Here is a 16082-nt window from a genome sequence, read left to right on the forward strand (position 1 = left end):
TAGCTATTGTGAAAAGAGCAGCAACAAACATGGATGTACAAGTGTCTCTGCAATAGGATGAGTTCTTTGGGTATATGCCAAGGAGTGGTCTAACTGGGTCTTATAGTAGGTACATTTGTAGTTTTTTAAGAGTTCTCCACACTGTTTTTCATAGGGGTTGAGCAAGTTTGCAGCCTCACCAGCAGTGGATGAGTGTTCCCCTTTCCCCACATCCTCTCCAACATTTGTTATCATTTGTTCTTTGTTCTTTTGATCTTAGTCTTATTGGGGTGAGGTGAAATCTTAAAGTGGTTTTAATTTGCATTTCCCTATTTTGAGTTCGTTATATATTCTGGATATTAAACCTGTCAGACATGTTGCTGGTAAAGATTTTCTCCCATTCTGTGGGTTTTCTGATTGCTTCCCTGGTTGCCTCCTTTGATGTACAGAAGCTTTTTAGTTTAATGAGGTCCCATTTGTTAATTCTTGCCCTTGTTTCCTGAGCAATTGATGTCCGGTTTAGAAAATCCTTTCCCATACCTATATCTTGTAGGTTTTTCCAATGTTTTCTTCTATTTCAGAGTTTCAGGCTTTATATTGAGGTCTTTGATCCATTTGGAATTGACTTTTGTGCAGGGTAAAAGATAAGGGTTCAGTTTCATTCTTCTACAAGTGGAGATCCAGTTTTGGCAGCAACATTTGCTGAACATGCTGTCTTTCCTCCAGTTAATGTTCTTGGACCCTTTGTCAAATTATCAGGTGGCTGAAATCGTATTTACTCATATTTGGGTCTTCAATTTTGTTCCATTGATCTATGGGTCTATTTTTGTGCCAGTACCATGTTGTTTTTATGACTATATCTCTGTAATACAGCTCAAAATCTGGTATAGTAATCCCCCTGGCATTGCTCTTAGTGCTCAGGATTAGTTTGGCTATCCAAGGTCTTTTGTGCTTCCCTATGAATCTTAGGATGTTTTTTTCCAATCCTGTGAAAAATCATGGGGATTTTGATTGGCATTGCATTGAATCTATAAATGACTTTTGGTAGGATGGTCATTTTCATAATATTAATTCTTCCAATCCATGAACATGGGAGATTCTTCCATCTCCTGGTATCTTTCTCAATTTCTTTCTTTACTCTTTTTTTAATGATTTAAAATTTTCCTTGTAGAGCTCTTCAAAGTCTTTGGTCAGGTTTATTCCAAGATATTTTATTATTTTTTTTGCAGCTATTGTGAACAGGAGTGTTTCCATGTGCTCCTTCTCTGATTGCTTGTTACTGGTATATAGAAAGGCTACAGACTTTTGTAGGTTAATTTTGTAACCTTTCACTTTACTGAACCTGTTAATCATTTCTAGGAGGTTTCTGGTGGAATTTTTGGTGTCTCATATATAATATATCATCTGCAAAAGGATAATTTTGATCTCTTTTCCAATTATTTCTCCTTTTATATCCTGCCCTTGTCTTATTGCTCTTGCAAGAGTTTCAAGCACTATGTTAAAAAGAAGTGGAGATAGTGGACAGCCTTGTCTGGTTCCTGATTTCAGTGGAAATGCTTCCACTTTTTCTCTGTTTAGAATGATTTTGGCTGTGGGTTGGTTATATTTGGCTTTAATTATGTTGAGGTGTGTTCCCTCCAGTCCAATTCTCTCTAGGACTTTGAACATAAGTGCATGTTCAATTTGTCAAAGGCCTTCTCTGCATCTGTTGAGATGACTATGTGGTTCTTGTGTTTGACCCCATTTATATGATTTATGGCATTTATTGACTTAGGTATTTTGAACTATCCCTGCATATTTGGGATAAAGCCAACTTTCTTTGTGTTTTTTTTTTTTTTTTCCCCTATTTTATTTTTCTGTTGTTATACCTTTATTTTCTTTCTGTGGCCTTTTGGGTATAGTCATTCATTTTTTTGGTCCTTTGTATTGCTTCAACTATTCTCTGTAGTGCTGGTTTTGAAGACATGAATTCTTTCAGCTTATTTGTGTCATGGAAAATTTTCTTTTTCCTTTCAACCTTGATAGATAGTTTTGCTGTATAAAATATTTGGGGTTGGCATCCATGGTTGTTAAGAACTGGGAATACTTTGTTCCAGGCACTTCTGACTTTCATAGTTTGTATTGAAAAGTCAGCTGTAATTCTGATGGATTTTCATGCATATGTAACTTGTTTTTCTCTACCAGCTTTCAGTACCTTCTCTTTGTTCTGTATATTTAATGTTTTTACTATGATATGTCATGGTGACTTTCTGATCATGTCTTAATGGTGTTCTCTTTGCTTCTTGAATCCGATATCTTTCCTTAATTTAGAGAAGTTTTCTTATATGATCCTATTGAAGATTTGTTCGATGCAGTTGGTTTGAGTTTCTTCTTCCTGTATGTCTATGATGCATAGATTTGATCATTTTATGTTGTCCCACATTTCCTGAGTATTCCATTCCTTCGATTTTTCAAATTTTGCATAGTCTTTGCTTAAGGAGTCCAGATCTTCAACTTTATCCTCCAGTCTTGATATTCTGTTTTCTTTTCATTTATTCTGCATGTTAGACTTTCTCCTGTTTTTTTCTAATTGGTTTATTGAGTTTTTCAGTCTCATGCTCATTCCATTTGCGTTTTCTTCACTATTTCTATCTCTTTAATGAATTCGCTTTTCAAGTTATGAATTGTTCCCTATATTTCATTAACCTGCGTATTTGTATATTCTTGGGCTTCCATCAGAATTTTATGCCTTTCTGCTTTGAGTTCCTTGAGTTGTTAGTCTGTGTTTTCTCGAGTTTCTTTGATCATGTTTATGATTGTTCTTTTAAATTCTGTGTGCTGGGGTTCTACAGGGGGGTTCTCAATGCTGTGTACCTCTCTAGGACTCTTGGGTTTTGTCGGGGACATATTTTCCTGGCTTTTCATATTGTCTGTGTTTTTGTGGTGCTGTTTGTGCATATGATTTTCTTTTTTGGTTGTGTAGCTTAGTTACTTTTTATATAGGTATGGAAGACACATTGGTGGGTATTTCAGGTTCTTTCTGTGTAGTAGACTGGTCAAGAGTCCTATTGGACTTAGGGAATCTGTGGTAAGGTGTTCAGTTAATCTGGTTTGTGAAGCTAGTCCTGGGACCTGAGGTGAAGGAAGGAAGTGGAGCTCACCTGTGAGAGAGGCTGGCAGGGGATGTGGTAGGGGTGGATGAGAGAAATGGGGTAGAGAGGCCATGAGCTTAATCTGACTTACCAGACTCCTGGCTGAGGAGGTCAGTCTGCCTGATCCAGAGGCTGGGAAGTTGCTGGTGAGGAGATTGCCTGGGTGAGGAATTAGGGATCTATGGTAGGGTGTTTAGTTAATCTGTTTTGGGAACCTAGTCCTGGGACCTGAGGTGAAGGAATTGGAGCCTGCCTGTGAGAGGCCAGCAGGAGATGGGGTGGGGGTGGTTGAGAGAAATGGGGTAGAGAGGCACTGAGCCGGATCTGACTTGTCAGAGTCTTAGCTGAACAGGTCTCAATTAATGTATTTTTATGCCTGTTTTCAAATTTATAGACTGAGGATGTTGGTAAATCATCACCAGCAGTTTTAATATTGGAGGAATTCAATTTATTATATCACAGTAATTATAATTGTTCCATTTTAAAAATATTTGACATGTAAGGCTTTATGCTTATTCTTTGCCACATGTAGGCTTCTTCATAATCAATTTTATTTATTTTATTAAAAACCAGGCATTCTTTGGAGTTTATTATTCATTCAATGGTCCATCCATTCAACAAAGATAATGTTGAGCACTGATGGCTCTACAGTAGTCATATAGCTCCACGCTCAAATTATGAGGACTCTGATTTCTAGGAAAGAAATGTGGTTATGAGAAAGAATCTAGTATAATCAAGTAGGAAAGGCTTCTTTGAAGAAATGAGGCTTAGCTGTTATCTGAAGAACATGTTAGTAGGGGCAGCATTTGCAAAGGCCACGTGGCATCCCAAGGGTAACTCAAGTGTAGTGAGTCAATGTCTGCATTTTGAGATTTCCAAGAAAATTGAAGTTTATTGTTGGTAGATGGTTTATAAAAAATATAAAATCAGAATTGAGGGTGCATAACTTAGTAATATATTGCTTCTCTAGCATTTTGCTGAGTGGCAGAGTTTGTCTCTAGTGCTTCCCTAGGTTCTGTCCCTAGCACTGAAGGGGGAGAAAGGGAAAGAAATCAATAGTAACTTTATGTGGACTTGTATGCATTCTTTATATTGACTTCTGTGTAGCTGTTTGATAATAAGCATTGTTTTTGCATGTACTTAAAGGTTTTAAAGATCCCTTAGAATTCATCTTTATTTTTCCCATTTAATGCTTTAATCCTTTAAACAGTTAATCCACTCTGATTCCCAGCTGCTTGAATAGAAAGAATTAGCCAAGTGTCATAGCCCTCACTTTCTTCCTTGGAATTGGCTTCATTTCCAGGTACCTTTAATTAACAGTTCTTTATTAAGTAAAGCTAAATGTTGGGGTTTCATTCAGTGATACTAATACTAGTAGTTTGTGGCAAAATTGAACAAGTCCAATGAGTATTTAGACTCCTACTTGTTGATGCTTACTGATAGGTAGCTACAAGTATCTTTTGCACAAAACTTTTTTCTCAGTAATAAAAAAAATCAAATATATGTGAAAGAAGAAACATTAATAGAATGAAGCACTTTCTCTCCTCTACTTTGCATGCACACATTACCCAGTTGCCAGTATTACCAACCTGTGGCTTTCTCTGATTCATAGACACCTAATGAATGCCTTCCTTGCAGTAGGCCTTTTGTATTTGCTGGAAGGACATATTTTGGCTCACAGTCCATCCTGGTGGCAGGATAATGAGGCAGTTGGTCACATTGATTTTACCATCAAGAAGAAGTGAGAGAGATGAATGCTTGTACTCAGTTCTCTCTCCTTTGTGTTGAGGCCCCAGCTCACAGAATAGTGCCATCCACACTTAGAGTGGATCTTACCACGTCAACTGAATCCAGAAACTCTCATAATCATGCCCAGAGATTTATTTCCTTGGTGATTCTATATCTTGCCAAGTTGAGAGTAGTAACCATCACAAGTATACCCCTTGTCAGCTTGACACCCAAACAAGTCATTTTTAAGCCATAACCTTCTACTCCTTACCTTAAAGGCTCATGACCATCTCAGTGCAATGTACATTCAATCCAATTTCAAAATTCTCCACCATCTTTAACAGTTTCAACACTGCAAAAAAGTGTGTGTGCAGAGTCTCTTACACTCAAGTAGTCTCTTAACTATGAACCCCTATAATATCACAATACAGGTTTTATACTTTCAACTTCCAACTGGCACAGATTAAACATTCTTATTCCACACATGAAGTAGGAGGTGTAACAAGGAAAGATTGGACATGACAGGCATCTGGGGCTTATGATGGAATCATCTGAGCTCCGAAGGTCTTGGGAGCTCTACATCTCTAGCTCTAGGCACATTGTCTCTTGGCCCAACTGTTTCTTGCATGCAGCCTTCCCATGGCTCTAGCATTTTCATTCTGTGGTCTACAATGCAGTGTAGTCTTCACTTTCACAGCTTCACATAATGGGCTCCCAGGGCTTCCTTCCAGTGAATCTGATCCTGATACACATTTCTTGGCCCCAGTGGCCTTCTGGAACATTGGCATGAGCCTTTATCATCCCCTCACTCTTGCATCTATCATTACTTATATAACTAGTTTCATGTGGAAGACTGCTATATTCTACTGTCATCTCAAGATGTAGTTTGGCTTCTGTTCTAGTTTGTTTCTCCATTGCTGTGACAAAATACTCTGACCAGTACCATCTTGGGGAGAAAAGGGTAAGCCATTCATCAGGGCACTCAAGGTTGGAACTCAGGGCAGGAACCTGCAGGCAGGAGCTGGAGCACAGGCCAAGGAATAACACCGTTTACTGGCTTGCTCCCTTGGCCCATTCTCAACCTGATTTCATATGCAACATAGGTGCACCTGCCCAAGGGTGGCACCACTCACAGTGGGATGGGCCCTCTTACATCATTCAAGAATCAAGAAAATTCCCCCACAGACATGGCCAGAGGCCAGTCCAATGGAAACAATTCCCCTCAACCCAGGTGTGTCAAGTTGACACTAAAGCTATCCAGCACAGCTCCCCTGGACAGTAGCTGCACTGACTCTCTGGGTGTCGTCCAAACTGACCATGGAGAATCATTTTCCTAGGAAGTTGTTCTCAGCAGAAACCACTTTGAGTAGCTTCTCAGTTTAGGTTCTTTTCAAATGAATTTGCATTTTCAAAATGGGGCCTTCAGTGGGTGGCATCTTACCCTTAGGGCACCTTTCTTATTGATTCAGTGCACTGTGCAAGACTTTTCTTCTACAATTACAGCTGATTTCTCAGCATCCAGTCACTTGAACTTTAAATTCCTTTCTTTCCCTGCCAAAGACCTTTTTTTGTATCTTTTTGCATAGTTTGTTGTTCTTGCTCACTGTGGACCTGGATAAGAGCAATGAGCAGTAACCATGACAGGCAGAATGTTACCCTCTTTTGATATTTCCTCCACTAAATAAGTAAATTCCATTACTTGAATTCTGCTTCACTGAAGTTCTCAGGAAGTAGAAAGAATACCAGATTCTTTTTTAGAATGTAGCAAAAATGGCCTTCAGATGAGTGCCCAATAGAGTCTTTGTTCCCCTCCCAAATCTTTTGACTTGGGCCTCCACTACCAATACCAATCTTGATAATTTCTGGTCTTTCAAATTCTCACCAGAATGACCCATTAAGCTCTGCTTACAGCTCTCTGGAGTAAGCATCCTTCCTTCCCTTTCTCTCCTTCCCTCCTTCCTGTGATGTATGTAGATGCATGTGTGGTTTATCATAGCCACAGCCCCACTTCTTGGCACCAATTTTCCATGTTAGTTACTTTATACATTGCTGTGACAAAATGCCTGTGAAAAGTAACTTAAGGAAGGAAAGATTTATTTCACTTCACAGTCTGAATGTCCATCATGGCAGTGAAAGTATTGCAACAGGAACATGAGACATCTGGTCACATGTATCTGCAGTCAGGAAGCAGAGAGCTATGAATGCTGGTGTTCTGCTGTCTTCAATCTGGAACCACAGCCCATGAAATGGTGCCACGCCTGTTTAGAATGAGTAGTCTCACCTCAGTTAACTGAATATAGAAGTTTCCTCAGAGATATGGCCAGAGATATGTCTCCTAGGTGATTCTAGATCCTGTTAGGTTGACAAATTAAATGTCACAAAAAGTTTATTTAAAGAAGTGACCTTTGAGCTGAAATACAAATTCTAGAATTATTGAAGTAAATTACACTGATGATATGTCGGTTGAACAAACTTCTTTATGGGGAAAAAAAGCATAAAGTCATTTTGATATAGGACAAGGCATAATAGCTGTTAGTAGTAGATTCAACTAAAATATACTGAACGCATATTATTTGCCAAACAACATTCTAGGTGACAGAGTTAAAGAAATCTCCCCTTTCCCACAGTTTTGCTTACATGATGCTTTTGGTCAACCCTGGTTTAAAAATATTAAATGGAAAATACCAAAAATAATTTCAGTTGTAGTCTGTTTGAGTAGCATGTTGAAATCTCTCATTGTTCTGTTCCATCTAGGAGGTGAGTCGTTTTGGTTTCCAGTGTAGCCAAGCTGTATGTGCCACCCATCCATGTTTACTTAGTGGTTGTCTTGGTTACCAGATTGACAGTTAAGGTGTTACTCTGCTTGAGATCAAGTGACTGAATTTTGCTTAATCATAGTCTTAAAGTACAAGAGTTGTGATGCTGCTAATTTAGATATACCAAAGAGAAGCTGTAAATTGTTTCCTTTAAGTAAAAAAGGGATAGTTTCTTGACTTAGTAAGAAACCATATTCTGAGGTTGCTGAAATCTACTCTTAAGAATGAATCTGCTATTTATGAAATTGTGAAGGAAGAAGAAATTTATGCTGGCTTTGCTATCATATCTCAAACGTCTGAAATTAAGAGTTACAGGCCATGTTGAGTGCTTAGTTAAGAGAGAAAAAGTTTACTTTTTTTTTCCTTTACAGTATTGAGAATTGAATCAAATGCATTGTGCATACTAAGCAAGTTCTGTACTACTGAGCTACACCTGCAGCCCCATCTGTAAAAACAGCCAGTACTCTTAGCTGCTGAGCCATTGTGCCAGCCCTTCAATATGATTTTTTTTGCCCATATACTTTTTATTTATTTATTTATTTATTTATTTAATTTATTTAAGTTTTTAATTAAAAAAATTTTTTTGAGACAGTCTCCTTGTAGCCCCAGTTGGCCTAATACTCACTATGTAGATCAAACTAGCCTGCATCTCAAGAGATCTACCTGCCTTTGCCTCCCAAGTACTGGGATTAAAAGTGTGTACCAGGATGTCTGGCTCCCATGTACATTTAATGTGACATTTACTGCTACCATTCTAATTTTATGTTTCTGTTGCATACATTTAGTTGGATTCATACAGACCTCATTCTTAAAATGTTTTCTTTGGCTGAAGATTTTGCTAGTGGTAACATTCTTGCTTAGCATGTTCAAGGCAAGCTTGATTCCAGCACTGCAACATCAAAGCAACCACTTACTCTATGGGAACTGGTGACACAGGCCTGTAATTCCATCTACTTGGGAAACTGAGTCAAGAAGTCAGAAGTTCAAGGCCTGCTTGGGCTACAGAGTGAGTTCAAGGGTAGGCCTAGTCAGCTTAGTGAGACCATGTATCAGAATTTGTAAAAGTAAAATGTGGACTAATAATATAATTCAGTGGTGGTGGAGTGCTTGTATAGTATATGTGAGATTCTAGATTTAATCCCCAGAATTAGGGGAAAAAAAAACCAATTTTTAAATGGGGAAATTGTGTTAGAGTTAATAATAAAAGAATTTGTTCCTTTCAGCCTAGCTCATCAGAAATCATATGAAGCTTTGGAAAACTTAAATTACTTAAAAAATTTTATTTATTATTTTCATTTTATGTGTATGAGTGTTATGCCTGCATATAAGTAGTGCATCGATGTTGTGCAATGCCCGTGCAGACAGAAGAGGCTGTCAGATCCTTTGGAACTGGAGTTACTGACAGTTGTTAGCTGCCATCTGGGTGCTAGGATTTGAACTTGGGTTTTTCTGCAAGAACAGTCAGTGTTCTTAACCACTGAGCCATCTCTCCAGCTCCTAAATTACTTTTTTTAAAAAAAAAGTCTTTTTGAGACAGAGTTGCCCTGTAGCCCCAGGTGATCTAGAACTTGCTATGTAGACCAGGCTGGCCTTGAACTCAAAGAGATCTGCCTACCTCTGCCTCCCAAGTGCTGGGATTAAAGGCCTGTGCTGCCACACCTGGCTAAATTACTTTTTGTGAACAATGTTTCTATTCTTTGACAGTTTCATCCATTTATACAAATGTATATTGATTATATCCATCTACCACTACCTCATTCCAACTCCACCTAGTGTTTGCTACCCATTCTCTCTCCCAACTTCATGTCCTTTTTAAAAAAAATTGTTGTTAATGAGTCCAGTTAGTGCCACCCATATTCATATGGGTGTTTTGCCATCCATTGGGGCATAGGTAGCCTAGCAGCTGCCACATCTCCAAAGAAGAGTGACACTCTTTCCCTCAGCAGCCATCACCTGCCAAATAGTAGTTGATCTCAACTGCCAGTAGCCTCTGGGGCCTCTCTTCCATCCATGTTGGAATCTTGACTGGCTTGATCTTGTGTGGTAATTATAACTGATGTGATTTGATGTATGCAATAGCCATGTCATGTCCAGAACTCAGCATTTCACAGCTCTCCTTCCCATTCATTGGCTCCTACATTCTTTCTGCCTCCCCATTTCTCAGATGTCCCTCAGCCTTGGATGGTAAGAGCGTGACAGAGATGACCCATTCAGTTATTTATACTTGGCACTTTGGCCAGTTATGAGTCTGTGCATTGAGTACTACACACTGCAATAAGAAGCTTCTCTACAAAGGTTGAGAATAGCCCATGCCTATGGATATGAATATAAATATTTACAGTGCAGCTTTCAGTATGATCATTTAGCAAAACAGTAACAGTAGTTTCCCTGCTAGGACCTATAATTTCCCTAGTTACAGATTTATGGCCAGGATTACAGTACCAGGCATGAAATCCTTCCTATAGAACAATCCTCATAGCTAAACTGTGTTGGTTACTCTATAACCATCATGCCACCATTGCATCAGCTAGGCACATCTTGTTAGCAGGTCAGTATTGTAACATGCAGGGTCCAGTGCTGGGTATGACCATTGAATTCTTTTAGTAGTTTACATATTTCCTGCTGGCACTATGTAAACCAGCCAGAAAAGAAAGAGTTTCTTGGTCAGTTTGAGGTTGATTTCTCTACATCTAAAGTTCAGAGGGTCTTATTGTCTATCTATGGTGGTTAGCCAAGAGGAATGGCTATAGTCTATAATAGCAAATTTGGGTGCCTCTGGGGCCTCCTTGACCAGTAAGTAACTCATAGGGAAATACCCTGAGCCTGGAACTGAGATTTTTAATTTAATGACCCAGGTCTTCTGGGAACAGCATTGTCCATCCATACAAGGGCACTCCTGAACAAACTCTCTTTTTTAAAATGTGTTTTTAGGGACTGGAGAGATGGCTCAGCGGTTACTAGCACTAGCTACTCTTGGAGAGGACCCAGGTTTGGATCCCAGCACCCATATGGCAGTTAACAACCCTCATTAACTCCAGTTTGAGGAGATCCTATGCCTTCTTCTGAGCTCTGTGGGCGTTGTATGACTTGGGTACACTTACATATGTGTAGGCAATACACTCATACACACAAAATAAAAATAATAAATAAAAATTAAAAATATGTTTTTAAAATTGGCCTGTAAACTAGTGGATTTCCATAAGACTTCATGTATCTTTAGTTATGGCTAATCCACCCCATCCCCCTCTCTTGTCCTCTCCCCAGACTCCCATCCTCATTTAAACTTTTAATCCTGAGTATTTCCCCCTCTCCTTTCCTGTCACCTATGTTCTATTCCTCTCTCTAATTGAATTTTTTTTCCTTAGGTTGGAAGATCCTACATTTCCATAGAGGTTTTTAATGGATCCTTCATTTCGTTTGTCATAGGCCAACACCTCATTCCCTCTCCATCCTCTACCCTTGTTCATGTTTGAATCTTTCTGCCTTTAGTATTTCCCTTCTCTAATTTCATTTTGCCTGTATTTTACTATCTTACCTCTCTTAAGGTGTCCCCTCTCTTAAGGTGTCCACCTCCAGGGACCTACTTCTTGTTTCCTGACTTCCATATGTACTACAGGTTAAACATACAAAACCAAAGATTCAAAGCTAAGATTCACATATGAGAAAATTTGCATCAAAATTTGTCTTTCTAGGCCTGGGTCACTTAGTATAATTTCTTCTAGTTCCATCCATTCACCTTCAAATTTTATGATTTTATTTTTCTTTACAGTTGAGTAATATTCCATTGTGTATGTACCACATGGAAAAATTACGTAAGGTCAAAACAGCAATAAACAATCCACTGGCCTAAAAAGGTAGGCGAATCTATAGAGAACAGATATTTGCATCATACACACAGTGTGATACTCTTCTTCAGCCAATCTGTGGATTTTTTTTTCCTGTACGATTTTAATTTATATTCTCTATGTATTAAAATATTTTGTGGAAACATTTTACTTTAGGGAGCATTGGTAATTGAGGACAGCTTCCTCTATGTGCCTTTTGTGTGGTGGTTATCGTTAACTTTCAGCTTCACAAAATTTGTAATCACCTGGGAGATGAGCTTCTGTGTGTGCCTATTGGGAATTACCTTGATTATATTAACTGATATGGTAAGACCCATCTTAGTTGTGAGTGGTACCTGGGCTGTGGAAGAGTAGAGAAGGCGAGTTGGGGACATGATATGACCAGCCACATGGAACTCCTACCAGAAAACCCTGATGGACTGCACCTTGAACTCTAGAGATAATATATACTTTTTCTCCCTTAAGTTGCCTAAGTATTTTATCACAGCTGCAGGAAAAAAAAAAAATTCATCACACCTATTAAGATAATAGGTATGATGATTTTGTCTTTTAGGAGGTAAGTTTCTTGGTATTTTTGCTTAGGCCTTATCCTTGAAATGGTAACATTAACTTTTGAAGTGATGCTTTCTTTGAATAAAATGTATAGTTTCTAAAATATTTTATTTATTATTTTTATTTTATGTGCATGAGTGTATTGCCTGCGTGTATGTAAGTGTACCCGTGTCAGGCAGTGCCCATGGAGGTCAGAAGAGACTGTTGGATCCACTGAAACTGGAGTTGTGGATGGTTGTTAGCTGTCATGTGGATACTGGGAACCAAACCTGGGTCCTCTGAAAGAGCAGCCAGTGCTCTCAACCTCTGAGTCATCTCTCCAGCCCCAAAATGTATGGTTTCTAAAGGGATCATCAAGTACTCCTAAAGGTGCTAATCATCAGAGACCAACCATAAATCAAAGGAGTAACTTATTATTCAAAATGAGAACTGCTAAAGGTTATTAATGTTTACATGGGATAATCACATTGAGGTTTTTAACTTACTGTGAATTAGAATTCAAGATGTTAATTTTGGTTATTTCTTACTACTTGACAAATTCTACAAAACTGGTAGTCTGCAGCAATGATAATGTATAGTTTGCTCATGAGCCTGCAACTTTGAAGGGTTCATATGGTATAATTCTTTTTGCTCAGTTGGCATGCCTCAAAGGTGAAGGCTTGCATGTACACATGTGGAGGTTGGGTCTGTTAATACATCTACATGTGGCCTGGGGTAAGAGTTAGAGGGAGAGGAGAGAAGTGAGACCTAATCTTGCCTTCTTACAGAAGACGCAGACTTTTAAGCTACTTTATACTTTGATAGAAAGGCCTGTTTTTCTTAAGTTGGAGGGGAAATTATATGTCTACATGAAACAATAGCAGGTTATTAGAAGGATATGTGAGACTCAAAATATTGCTGTGGTAATTTTTGGAAAATACTGTCTGTGGTAGCACTTTATCTGTCATCTTAGTCTTTCAGGCTGCTATTGCAGAATGCCACAGATGAGTAATTTATAAAGAAAAGAGGCCTATCCTCTCAGTTTTAGAGACTGGAATGTTCGGTGTTGAGTTGCTATATCTGGTGAAGGCCTTTGGTTCAACATAGCATGGTGGAGAGCATCATCACATGGTTAGAGGGATGAAAGAACAAGAAGTAGGAGCAAGAGAGAGCCAAGGAAGCCTTACTGGCTTACAACAGAGATTTAGTCCACTTTGTGTTGCTGTAAGAAAATCCAAAGGCTTGACACTTATGTAGACTAGGTAATGCCTTTTCTCAGCTACTATACAGTTTGAGACCACTTTTATTTGAGACCACTTGTTTGGAAGGCCTGTCATAATGAAATAATACAACTAGGGTGGCTAAAAGACCAGATTTTTTTTTTTTTTTTTTTTTTTTCCCAGTTTTAGACACTGGAAGTTCCCAATCACAAAACAAACTTCCCTGTTTTCTTCTGAGGCCTTCTTGATTTGCAGATCGTCATTCTTGCTCATATGATTCTTGGTTTGGTGGGCATGCCAGCATCTCCAGTATTTCTTTTAAGGATATCAGTCAGACTGGATTAGGGCCTACAATAATGACCTTGTTTTAACTTAATCACTTCTTTAAAAGCCTTGTCTTTCCATGAAGATTAAGACATTCTCAGCAGCCACCTTTTAAATAACTTGATCAATGGGAACCACTGCCTGTGAAATTGCGCACACTGCCAAGAGTATGCCTACTCAAAAAGCCACCAGATACCTGGAAGGTGTCACTCCAAAGAAACAGTTGGTACTGTTCTGGCAGTGTGATAGTGGCTTTGGGAGGTGTGGCAGGCTAAAGAGTGGGCTGGACACAGGGTTGGTGGCCCCAAAAGAGTGCTGAATTTTTGCTGCATATGCTTAAAAATATAGGGCAACAGTGAACTCAGGGTTTATATGTAGATCTCTAGTCAATGAACACGTCCAGGTGGACAAAGCACCCAATATGTGCTGTTGGACTTTCATGAGGGCTCCTCTTTCATTGAGATGATCCTCACTGAAAAGGAATAAATTGTTCCTAAATTAGAAGAGGAAGTTATACAGAGGAAAAAGATACCCCAGAACAAACTGAAGAAAAACAACCTTATGGCATGGGGAGAAATTGAGCATAAAATAAATGCAAATAAAGTTTAAGAAATAAAAAGCCTTAGGCTGGAGAGATGGCTCAGCAATTAAGAGCACTGGCTGCTCTTGCAGAGGACCAGGGTTTGAGTCCCAGCACCCATATGTCGGCTAATAACTCCAGTTCCAGGGGATCCAATGCCCTCTCTGATCTCTGGTGACATTGTACAACATGGATGTACTTACATGCATGCATGCAGACAATACACTCATACACATAAAGTGGGAAAAAAAAAGTCTTGCCTTCCAATTCAGTAACTCCCTGTGGGTCATTGGAGTGGGGGTACTGCTGGAATTCAGTGATTTTTAGAACTTACTTATTTACTTCTTTTGACACAGGATCTCACCTGGTGACATTTAGCTCCTGATCCTTCTGCAGCTGTCTCTGAAGTGCTGCTTTTTACAAGCTTGTCTCATCATCCCTAGCTTGTGCTTATTAGGCTGAAGTACTGAATATTTTGAACTTGCAAACTTAATCAATTTTAGAACAAAGGTAGGTTCCTTTTTATTTTTCCTTTTTAACAGTGCTGCTGTGAATACTTTTTTTACAAATATTTTGTACACCTATGGGTTCCTTTGGCTCTTGTACTGTATAATTGGATGGAATTATTGGTCTGTATTGAAGAGAATATCTGATTTCACTAAGTATTGCCAAATTGCTCAACAGAAGTGATTATACCAAATTTTTCTGTCCTGGAAATGTAAGAGAATTCTCATTTCTCTATTACTTAGGAAACACTGATATTGTTAGACTTAAAAAATGTATTCTAGTTTGTATACTCTTCAAGGGTTTGCTTTAATTTGCACTTTTTATTGTTGACATTGAACATCTTTTAATATATTTACTAGTTGTTTAAGGTTTTCTACTTTGAATTATTTGTTCCTGTCTTATCCCTTTTTTTTTTTTTTTTTTTTTTTTTGTTTGGTTTTGTTTTTTTTTTTGGTTTGGATTTGGTACTCTTTATTTGAGAAAATATCAAATCCCTATTATGTTGTTAACTGATATAGGAACAAGATGCATTTATGAGGTCATGCAGATATTAACAATGAATATTTGCATCACGCTTTACACATTTAGAATACATATGCATGTATATGTTTACTGTCTCTAACCTTAGTAACAATGTAAAGACAACATAATCACATTATGAGGGACTAATAAGTGGTAATAATGATAAGAATATAGAAGGTCGTGACTTGCCAAAGCACCTGAGGAGAGTTGAGACTTACTCCTCTTTGAAATGTTTTTTTAATCCCGTTATGGTTGACTCAGAATAAATGAATATGAGCCAAGTAGGACCATCTTCAGAATTGTGGTTTACAGAGTTGGAAGGACACTATAGCATTGCCAATCCAAAACTCCAGAAAAGAAAATGATGGTATAATTTGCTACCTGTGCACAAAGCGTAGAGACCCAAGTCTGCCTTGCTCATCTGGGAACTTAGCTTCAGTGACTGCAATACTGACTGGTGGACTCTGGGACTTGTGCTTTCCTTTACAACAAGCCATTTATTAAAAAATTCAGAAGGTTTTTATACATTACAAGGAACTGGAAGTCATGTGGGGTTTGGCAGTTACATACAAAGATGTAGGGCACAAAGAAACAGGACATACAGCTTTTAGTTGGCACTAGCTGTGGGATGTTTGTAAAGTAGGATGTTTAAACTTTTACTCAAGGGTAAAAGTGCCTATCTGGTAATATATTAGCCACAGTGTTTTCTTTCTTAGGGCTAAAAGCATAGTAAACAGCTAGCTTTTAGCCCAGGAGTAAACCTTTGACATGGCCTATTCTTTTTTTTTTTTTTTTTTTCAATTAGAAGAAGCCTTTCATTACAACAGCATTAACCTATTCAATAACATTTTTCTGAGCTAGGGTACATCTCTTTCAAAATTGGCTGTACATTTTTAGGT

General features: G+C 38.4%; 1 protein-coding gene across 10 annotated transcripts in view; it reads left to right on the plus strand.

Moving 5' to 3' along the window:
• Positions 1 to 16082, plus strand: part of Gtdc1 (glycosyltransferase like domain containing 1) — a 447396-nt gene that overhangs the window by 34141 nt on the left and 397173 nt on the right. For 4 of the 10 annotated variants that reach the window (XM_029559716.1, XM_017796118.2, XM_029559717.1 and 1 more), the window contains exon 1: positions 14515 to 14664. The exons of the other annotated variants lie outside the window; for them this stretch is intronic. The gene's annotated coding sequence lies outside the window, so the exon portion shown is untranslated. Of the gene's footprint in view, positions 1 to 14514; positions 14665 to 16082 lie in introns of those variants that run through there. 10 annotated transcript variants of the gene reach the window in all.

This window comes from Nannospalax galili, unplaced genomic scaffold (assembly GCF_000622305.1).
Source record: "Nannospalax galili isolate Female #2095 unplaced genomic scaffold, S.galili_v1.0 scaffold87, whole genome shotgun sequence".
Classification (NCBI taxonomy): domain Eukaryota; kingdom Metazoa; phylum Chordata; class Mammalia; order Rodentia; family Spalacidae; genus Nannospalax; species Nannospalax galili.